This window comes from Apteryx rowi, unplaced genomic scaffold (genome assembly GCF_003343035.1).
Source record: "Apteryx rowi isolate R43461 unplaced genomic scaffold, aptRow1 scaffold_5, whole genome shotgun sequence".
Taxonomy (NCBI): Eukaryota; Metazoa; Chordata; class Aves; order Apterygiformes; family Apterygidae; genus Apteryx; species Apteryx rowi.
Genome location: NW_020450760.1, coordinates 1,329,415 through 1,339,494, shown reverse-complemented (window position 1 = coordinate 1,339,494; position 10,080 = coordinate 1,329,415).

The following is a 10,080-nucleotide window of genomic DNA, read 5'->3' as shown; positions in this document are numbered from 1 at the left end:
CGGGCGTGCAGCGGGGGAGGGCGCGGCGCGGCGCGTCTGCCGCCTCCTCCTCGGAACCACCTCGGCAGATTCGCCGCGGAGGCGGGGCCGGCAGGGAGGAGCGGCTGTGGGTTCCCCTCTGCACTTTCGCCGCCCGGCGGGGGGAGGGGGTGGGCGCAGCCTGCGCGTTCGCCTCGGCAGATTCGTGCCGGCGCCCCCCCCCCCCCACCATTTTATGGCCAGTGCCAACAGGGCTCGGGAGAAAGTGGATCCCCACAGCTGGGGGGCCTGGAGCGCTGCCTCTGGCCACTCACGGCGACCCAGCTCTCACGGGCCGTGGCATCCCCCACCCGCAGCTCCACATCCCCCATGGCTGTGGCCCGCCATGGTCCTGGGCCTCCATGCGCCAGTCGCTGTGGCAGGCCGCAGCCCCTCGTCCCCAGGGTGGGCTCCCGTGGGCGCGACCCAGGGGCCCCTGTGGGCCCTTGCTCCTTCTCTGGGAGCTGCCCCTCGGGCCGATGGGCACCGCACGCTCAGGGCATGTGGAGCCGCCAGCAGGGCTGGCCTCAGGCTCGGGGGGGGGGGGGTGTCTCCAGGCGGGGGCTGGAGTGGACCCTTCCCCTTCCCTGCGCTAATTCCTTGCTCTACTGCTTAACTCGTCTTAGCGGGGCCCCTGGCAGCAGTTGCAGAGAGCCTGGCATGATAGGCAGGGCCCCGCAATAGGAAGCGACACCTCTGGAAGCTGTGGCTTTACGCACCCTTCAAACCTGACCTGACTTAGATTAGGAGTAGCGGCTAGTCCAGACACATAGAGCAGTGTGTGTTAACAGCTGCTGTCCATGCTCACTTGAAGGTGAAGGGAGCTTGGTGCAAGACACTCAGACTTTCTGAAGTGCCTTTTTATGGCATTACAATTTATTCTGAGAGCTGTTTTCCCTGGAGATTGCAGCACCTTAAGGCAAGATACTCAATAGCTTGATGGGAGTTTACATCTCTAGGAATGCAGCCAGTCAGGTCCTGATGCAAAACTAAGCTGGGAAAGAAGTCTTTTCCTTGCTTGTCTCCCCTGGCGATTAGATAGAGCACTGTGTGCTGCAAATCATCTCACCGGAAAGAGCAGCTGCTCAGTGCCGGTTCTGTCACTGTCAGGAACCCCCTGCCTCCAAGAACTGGAGCTGGATAGTTTGCATGCTGGTAGTTGTAGTTGCCAGAGGCCATGGGTCCTTCATGGTCAAAGGTAACTTGTCAGTAACTGTTGAAATACCTGAATGTTCTCCAACTGTGACCTTCAGGGCCAGTGGCTAGGCCAAACCCAACCAGTGCCGCAGTACTGGAAGCTGCCCTTTTCAAGTGGTCGTGAGCACAACCAGACAGAATGAGATGAAGTACTCTGCAGCAGAAAGTATTGCTTCCAACATGACACAGAGCATGACAGGGAGGTCCAACACAGCACTACAGAAAAACTTCTTTCTAGGAGCCTTTGCCCCTCAGGCGTTTCTGATATCTCTCTGTCTGATATCTCATCTGACATAGAAATATCTGTTATATCTGAGAGCTATTCAAGTCATAATAATACTGTGTGCTGTGCATTTGGCGTATGGACTCATTACCTGGATCAAGAACGTATAGGCATGTTGGGACCTGATAATTCTAAAAACCGCAGTTTGATAGAAGGTCCTATGAATCATACTTTTATACTAAGAACCTATAGTTTTTAAACAAAGAAAAGCCACAATGGACTAAAATAACTTCTTTTTTCCTAAATGACTTCTATCCCTTTGTACTTCCTTCTTCCACAAATAACTGCTTGAAAAAATATTTCACGGCACATACAGGAGTTTTCTTTATTCTCCCTCTATGACCCTCCCTGGTTACAGTTGGTTCGCCTTACCTCAAGCTGCTTGATATTGATACATTCATCTGCAGGACCCTTAGCATTTTAACAATCGCAATTGTTTTTCTGGTGCTGCTTCTTTATATACAAGGAGAGCTTAATGTTTTCCACTTATTACTGCGCTGGAGACTCATTTTCAGAAAGAGTTGATCAGAATAATGGCTCAGGAGAGCAGCGTTTTAAAGATCCTGATACAGTATCTGTCTTTTCCCTTCTTATCTATTGCTGCAGATGGTGATTATCACAACCTCCTTCAGCAAGGAAGAGATTATAAAGGAAACTGCAGCTGGAAGAAGAAATAACCATTTTCTACCTACCATTCACTCTAATGCTTCCAATCTGGTTGGTCTATTCTACATTAGGAGAATTCAAGAGTCATTCCTGACTTACACCAGTCACAGTGAAGAATCAGGTCCTATGCTGGGAAAATGACAGATGGATGATGGATGATACCGAGACCTGCTTTAACAGCTACGGAAGGTTCGGTATATCAGACCAGCACATGCAAGATTATTTATTAGTGATAGTCTAGGTGTTCCAGAATTAATTGAAAGATTTCAAAAATATTGCAAAGAGTTAAAAGTCATGTACATGGAAATAATGCTGGGTTTTGACATCAAGGTTTGCAGTCGCAAAAAACCTGCCTCGTTGAAAAGTGTCATCCTGTGTACATATTAAAAAACATATGTAAGCTTGAAAATGTAGCTGAAGGTATTCTGCTTTTGTTACATGTGCCAACTCCATATACTAAAAATAAATGTGATTTGGCTAAAATGAGTTAAATGATCCATCTTACCAGTTCCTTTTTCCTGCAGCATATTTCAGTGGAAAAATACAGCCCCTTTTTCTGATTTTACAAAACTCTCTTTTTTTTTGTGAGACCAAATGTAAGCAAAAGGGTTCTCACTTATATTTTCTGGATCATTGTAGACTTGCAAAACTGAAGACATGAAGTCCATATGGCTACTGAAAAGTTCTTTCAAATCCAGTCATTTTAGGTCTCTCTTTTTTTGTTTTTGGCTGTACTCCAGGTAACTTAGTAACTAGTAAAGGAAGAAATTCTGTTATAGAATTTCGATGGCAACAGGAAATAGCTGTGTCACTGCTTTATGACTTCAGGAAAATCCACCCACAGATCAGTATTGGATTGAGAAGAATAAAGAAATAGGAAAGACTTTGGACAGAAATTGCAAACATACCCCATTGACAGTGAAAACCTTCATGCTAAAAAAGAGTGAAGAAGATCTGGCAAGTATCTGCTTTGTCATATGCAGACAGATAATTCTAGAAAAAGAGGAAAAAGCACTGAGCTGCAATCTTTTATACCTCTTCATACTGTGTACAAGGAGTGTGAGGGTTGTATTTTTTTTGTTATGTTTTGTTTTTACATTAATAAGTAAAGGAGAGACTCTGAACAGCTAGAAAACCTAGCTGGAAAACCTATAAAGGAAATTAGATGAAACCTTTAGCTGAGAGAAAAGTTGACTAACGTGGGGCAAGGGAAGTTTTTTTTTTAAGGAATTATGATCCAAAATATAGCTAAATTGAAATCAGAGAAAGCTCCTAGTAATGAGTTCCAAAGGTAGAATATAAGAAAGAGCTAAACATGCCTCAGAACAACATGACTGGTTTATTTCTTGCTGTTATCATAGACTTTCCTTCCTGGAATTATTTTTTAGGAAACTGTCACCTTTCCAGCTCTGTCTGTTTTTGGCAATATTCTAAAAAATTCCCTCTTGCCAAAAGCAGTATAAATCTACAACTGCTGCCCATATTGGAAGAAAAAATAGCCTGTCAGTGGGGGCTGTCTTTGATAACATTGCATCATGTAAACTTGAGCATTGAGCTAACCTACTCAATATTAAAAACAGCAGCAGCATCTAAGGCACCATTGGAGACCATGTGATGATAGCAGTGACAGGAATTGTGAAGAAAATTTCCCAAGGAAGACAAAAACTCTGCTTTTTTGGTAGGACAACGGATGCTAGAGCTCTGTTTCAGCTTCTAGGAAGCTATGTCTGCTTCAGTTCACTGCTATTGCATTGTTTTAGCAAGAGGATTTCACAAATGTTCTTGTCCTTGCACATGATGATGAGTGAAGTAGGAGTAAAGAAAGGGAGGCTGCTCATGGAAAAGTGCTGGGAAGGGCTGAGAGTCTGTTCATTTCCAGTTTTCACTAAAATGCTTTCTCATAACAATAAAAAAAAAAGACATGCAAAGCCATTTGGCAGGCTACCTTCTGTTAAGTGCATTCTGCTATTAAGTGCATTTGTTGGCAGTGCTTCTGTTTTGTTCTTGTAACTATCTAGAATTTAGTGACAGTATAACCCAACATTTTGAACTGAAAGTGAGGCAGACTAGAATAAGTAATGACTTTTCACTTTGTACATGCTTTCTGAAAGGAAAAAAATAAAGAAGCAAAAAAATCATTAGATTTATTAGTAGAGACTTTTAGGGATAAAACATTTCTGACTGGTTTGTTTCATAGGATCTAGGGAACAGACTGCCAGCAGAGGCAAAGAAACGTGCTAATCCCTCACTTCTTCCAGACTAGATGCAGCAGGTTGTCAAGCACATTGTTTTTTCCCCAGTAATTTGTCTTATGAACACTGTTTTCTTTTCCTCAATAATTTATGCCTATTTAAAGTCCACCTGAAAGGAGGGAACTTACCTCCCTGTTGCTATTTCAGAAAACCTTCAGTCTTATTGATCAGTATGTTCCCCGATTGCAGGCAGTCTAATACATGGAGCCCAAAATGGATCACACCAAATTAGCTTGCTTTCCATTCCATTCACTTGTTGAGAGTAGCATTAACTGAAGTGGGCAGCTGTTTCTATTAAAATCAGTATGGGGCCACTTGTTCTATTTGCCAGAATTTGTCTGAAAATGACTGAAGTGTCAGGGAACTGAGGTTTCGGATGAGGTCATTGCTGTGGACATCTGGAACAGAATGTCATCACCATATTTAGACAATACAACAGCTCAATTTATTTCCGTTCTGATTTCAAGTCCACGGTATCCCAAGGAAGGCATTGGCTCCATGATCCATTCTGTTTAGGCACATGATAATGCTAAAAGACTGGCAAAACAAAACAAAAAGAACTTAGACACATGCTACTTCAGGGGTCTTCAAAGAAGGTGGAAGCAGTGGTACAGAGAGGATATCAACCCCCCCCCCCCCCCGAACTTGTTTATGATTATGACATCTTGCAGTAGCTGTACCTTGTCTTGCTTTCCATAGCTGCCATTTTCTCATTTAATAGTATTTTGTTATTGCAACTTCACATCTGCCAGACCCAGTCAGATCAATCTTTGTACAAAGTGTGAAAAGCGTCATGTTGCTGGAAGAGATTTTTTGCGCCTGAGTTGATGCTGTACCAAGATTATCTATTTTGTTTTGTGTGTTTGCTTTTTTTTTGCTAGATACTCTGGCACTCTGATTCAGCCAAGCTGAAAGTAGTACTGTTCGCTGCAGAGAATAAGGAGAGTTTTAGCTGATGTATGCAAAAAATAGATAGAAAATATGTTCTTTTTTCTTAGCTAATCTATAGGATTAGTTCTCTTGGGTTGCTGAGAGTAGCAGTGTTATTCATATTGCATTTTATATTAATACTGCCTTTTTCTAATATTTTTATGTCTTGGGAGGAATGACTGGAGATTAAAATAAAACTTCTCCAGTCTTTTCTCCCGAACCTTTAAAAATCTGTCACTGACTTTAATAGGAGTGTTCCCATGGAGATAAGCACAACTAAATCTACCTACAAGGAAAAGAACTAGTCTGCTTTGAATGAAATATTTTTGCATTTAAAGTAATGTTACTTTAATACATACTTCATTCTTCTATGACAAAGTGTTCTTTGATTTTCAAAGATGTATAATCAAAATAAAAAGCAAGTGCTATTGTATTTTCTTCCCTGGTTCCCTCTTCACAATGGAGAATCCATTGATAATCAGTTTGTGATAATGAGAAGTTGAAATCAGAAAATATTCCAGTCTATTTCTGAGATACAGACAGAGCATAAATAGCATTCCGGAAAATACAGTTGTACATTGGCCAAAAAGCAGCAGGAGTTACTGTGCAAAAAAACACTTTTATTTGTTCAGTAATGGTGACCTGGCAAACCATCTATGGCTGTTAATGGTGCTTAACTCTGTTATGAATTTCCAGGCACTGTTTAGAAAAGCAGCAGTGGGACCAAAACGGCTTTCATTTATTCACAATATCCTGGGACACTGGAAAAAATAACGGTACGAACTTCATCATCAAATATACTGAAAGGCTGCTCCTGATCATTCTCACTTTTCAGGAACATCTTTTGTTTGATGCAGCCTCTTTGGAAAACAAGGTGATTTTTCTGACAATGTGTAAAAAAGACATTTTACTCCTACTCATTTGCATGGAACAAAGATTTCACCCAAACTTGAGGCTGATCTTAGCCGCATCATTACAAGTCCAAAAGCACTCAGTCTGGATTTACGTAAATGCTACTATCTATGTCTTCCGGCTTATCCAATCTCAGCAAAGCTGTGCAGAAACCCTCTGTCTCACACATTAAGCCAACAATTACCAAGATCCGTAACAATATTGACAGCAATTCAGAAGAGACCCAAACTTCTCAGCACTGCAGGGGAGTGTGAATGCTGCCCCTGCCTGACTCCCATCCTCACAGCAGCCGCCAGCCCCCCAGCCCATGGGAAATATTCAGTCCCCCTCCACCCCATGCTTCCTTCCCTGGGGGCTGCCTTCCCTATCGTCCTGCACATCAACCCCCTCCTCTTCAGGGCTAGCGATGAGCTACTCATCCTCTGGTAGCAGATGCTGTAGGAGTGGGCAGTGGGCACCAATGGGACTTCTCAGGGGTCTGTGGAGATGATACTCCCTGCAGGAATTGAGGGGAAGTGAAAGTGAAAGACCGGGGAGGCCCCCCAAGAGCTGTGCATGTGCCTGCTGATTGGAGATGGAGGTTGAATGGTGGCTAGTGGTGCTTCTGGGAGGGTGTTCACCCCTCTCTTGGAAAGAGCAGCAGCAAGCCTTGTTCTGCAGCTTCAGTGAAGGAAAAGGAAAAGGAAAAGACAGCTGCTAGTCCTGCATGGGCCTCAAGCTGGCTTTGTAGTCATCAGACCTCAACCATTCCTGACAATAAAATGCCATCTGCAGTCCCCACTTACTTATCTTGTTTTCTTTTTAGCAGCTCTGTAAAGAACAATGCCAAAACTGATCCTTGCACTTTAGAACAATTTGAAGTTCTGAAAATTAAATTTGCAATGAGCTATGTCACTGTGACTTGAATTTTGTAGAAAAGACAAACAGTGTAAAAGTCTATCTGAGTGTGAGTGCAAGTCCTACTGACATGCTGGGGGAAGAGGCTGTGTTCACTAGTGTGTGTGACAAAGTCAAAGACACATTTTATTGCATCACACATATTTTATCAAAGCCCTGTTTTCAGCAAAAAAGACCTGATACTGATTATGACAGCTGCCCTCCCATACAGTACCAATAGGCAATAATCTCTGGGAAGAAGTACTCCAGCGAGCAAGGGCCATCCGAAGAGCAGCAAGGAGGGATTTCCCAAGCAGGCATGAATTCAGAGAGCTCCTTCCCCCATGTGACATATAAGGGCAGACATACAATGTAAGAGGAGGCAGCTGGCTTGATTATTACTTGTTGTTCTGTCAGCTATGATGGGGGAACAGGGACTTTTCTAAGTGCAAAAATGATGACTCTTCAGTGGCCATTGCCACAGGCTGAGTGCTCAGGCTGGGCAACCCAGAAGAGCATGAAGTCGTGATTGCTTTTTCTGAGAGAAGGATTAATGGTTAATTGGATGCTTCTTCTGTTCCTGACATTAAGCAGGAGAGGGGGTAGATCCTCAGCTACAATAAACTGCCATAGCTTCACTGAAGTCAATAGCAAATTGGAGAGACTTGCCGTGTCAATAGCTAAACTCCCCAGGGCTGATCTTCAGCTGGGAGAAATTGTCATAACTTCATTGAAATCCACTGATGCCCAGCTGTCCCTGAGATTTTGCTATTGATTTTGCTGGGAGTAGGACAAGACCTAAATTTAATTTTGTGATGGCCCAAGAACAGGATACATTGCTTCAAAGCAGCCATCATTACTGCTGCCTGTTCTGGGCAAGGCTGTCTCTTTCAGTCATTAAAATGCCACTTGCCAATCTATTATTTGCCCTGTGGATGTGAAAATCTGCACTGACATAATATATGTAAAGCAGAAGGGGTTTGACTATTTCAGGTTTCATTTAGGTGTGTAGCCTATGGTTGCCTCAGGTAACGCTGAGGTACTACTTAATCATGATAACATGATTAAGATGCAAATTCACATACCTAATTTAAATAAATTTTTGCTCTGAACCATACAACTGCATGTAGTTTCTAAGAACAAATGCAAAGTAGTCACAGCAGGCTTCCGCTCAAGCAGAATCTCAGGGACAGCTTCCAAACGTAATTGCTTGTTGTCATAGTAGAAAGTTGAGGTCACCTTTTTGAATGTGCTGGGAGTCCAGGCACTGCACATGATCCTCAGTAATTATATTAGCCCCAGACAGTCATTGTCTCGCGGGGGAAACAGGCTTTGTGCAGGAGTGGAGAGAGGGTTTCACCGCTGGAGCCAAACCTCAGTTAGAGAACCAGCTGAGCCACTGCTCAGCGGGGCTGGTAGAGCTTCTCCTCTGAATGTAACAACAAAGAGTGCACAAAGCTAACCAATGGATCTTCGTTGTCAGGCCCTCACTAGACATGTCCACCCCTCTGTCTTACCACAAAACTGTCTGTCTGGACTGCTACTGTTGAGAAAGCCTCTCTGAGGAACAGCCACCACTGAGCAACACGACCTGCAACCCTCCTTGCAGGATCCCACTGGAGTCCTCGTCAAAACACAAATCTCGTATTTGTGCTGCTCAGGTTAAACCCAGATATCTTGCAGGTTAACGCCTTTTCCTGTTCTGTCTGGGTCTCCTCCTAGCTACTGTATTTCCCCTTGAGAATAACTCCTGAGGCTTCAGTGAATGTTTACTTCATTTTCACTACCTTGAGGCAGTGCTGTGAGCCTCATTCATCACAAAGTATGAGCTGTAATCATGTTTTAATGGCCCCTTCTAGCTATTGTGTGACCACGCAGAAGGGCTTTTGTGTTCCCGTGGGCACGGAGCTAAGCCTTCATTAGTTTTGCTTGCAGATTCCTTCACGTGTCACACTAAAGGACAGTGGCTAGGTTAAAGATCAATACACTTGTCCTTTATACTGGGGACTGGGCATATGGCTGATATCCCTTTCCTATAAAAACCATGATTGGTAAGAAAGTCAAATACACCTTGGGAAAGTACCAACTGTAATATGTGGAAATGACTTGAAAAAAAAGGACAGGAAGCTTGGAAAATGAAATGTTTTGATCTTATATAATCCAGGCCACCTCCAAAATGTGACATCACACCCAGAGGAGTATCGCAGGCCTGCAAGGAGATGCTGGAAGTTCATCTCTTAAAAGTGAGCAAACCCACTATTTTATAGCAGAAGAAACCTGCTAGGCATGCAGTGTGGGCAAGTACTTTGATGAGCCTGGGTTATTAGCAGTCACTGGCTTGGAAGCCCTCAGTGGATAAATTTGCTGTTTCAGGATAAAAAGGAGAGAGCACAATGTCTGCCTTGTCAGTAATCACTGAAGAAGCCAATGATGAAATAACAGGAACAATCTATGAAGAACTATATTGATATATGCTAGTTTTCTCAAGTGTGCTGTAAGAAATGGACAAGATAACTGAAGCGGTAAAGTTTATTCTACCACTAAAGTGGTAAAATAAGGAAAGAAACCAACCACAGGGGACAAGAGTTCTTGTCCTATATGTAATTACAAGGTAATGAAATCAGTTAATTGTGCCTCACTTAAAGATATGACTGCACAGATCTCAGAGATCAGGTCACTATTAATCAGATCAACACGTTAGTCAATATTGATCCAAGATAGAAGTGGTTCATTAGCAGCAGAACTAAGGAACTTTTTTTCCAATGGAACGGTGCCCTGTGTGCTAGCTGCATGCTAATGCTAGTTTCTCCACATGCCCCCTATAGCATTTCCTCAGCAACATCCCTCAATCTCCCCCACAGCGCAGCACTCCAGCACAGTACCCTCCATCCCCTCCTCCGTGTTTCCCATGCCGCTACCCTCCAGCCTTGTAATATGCCAAAGCAT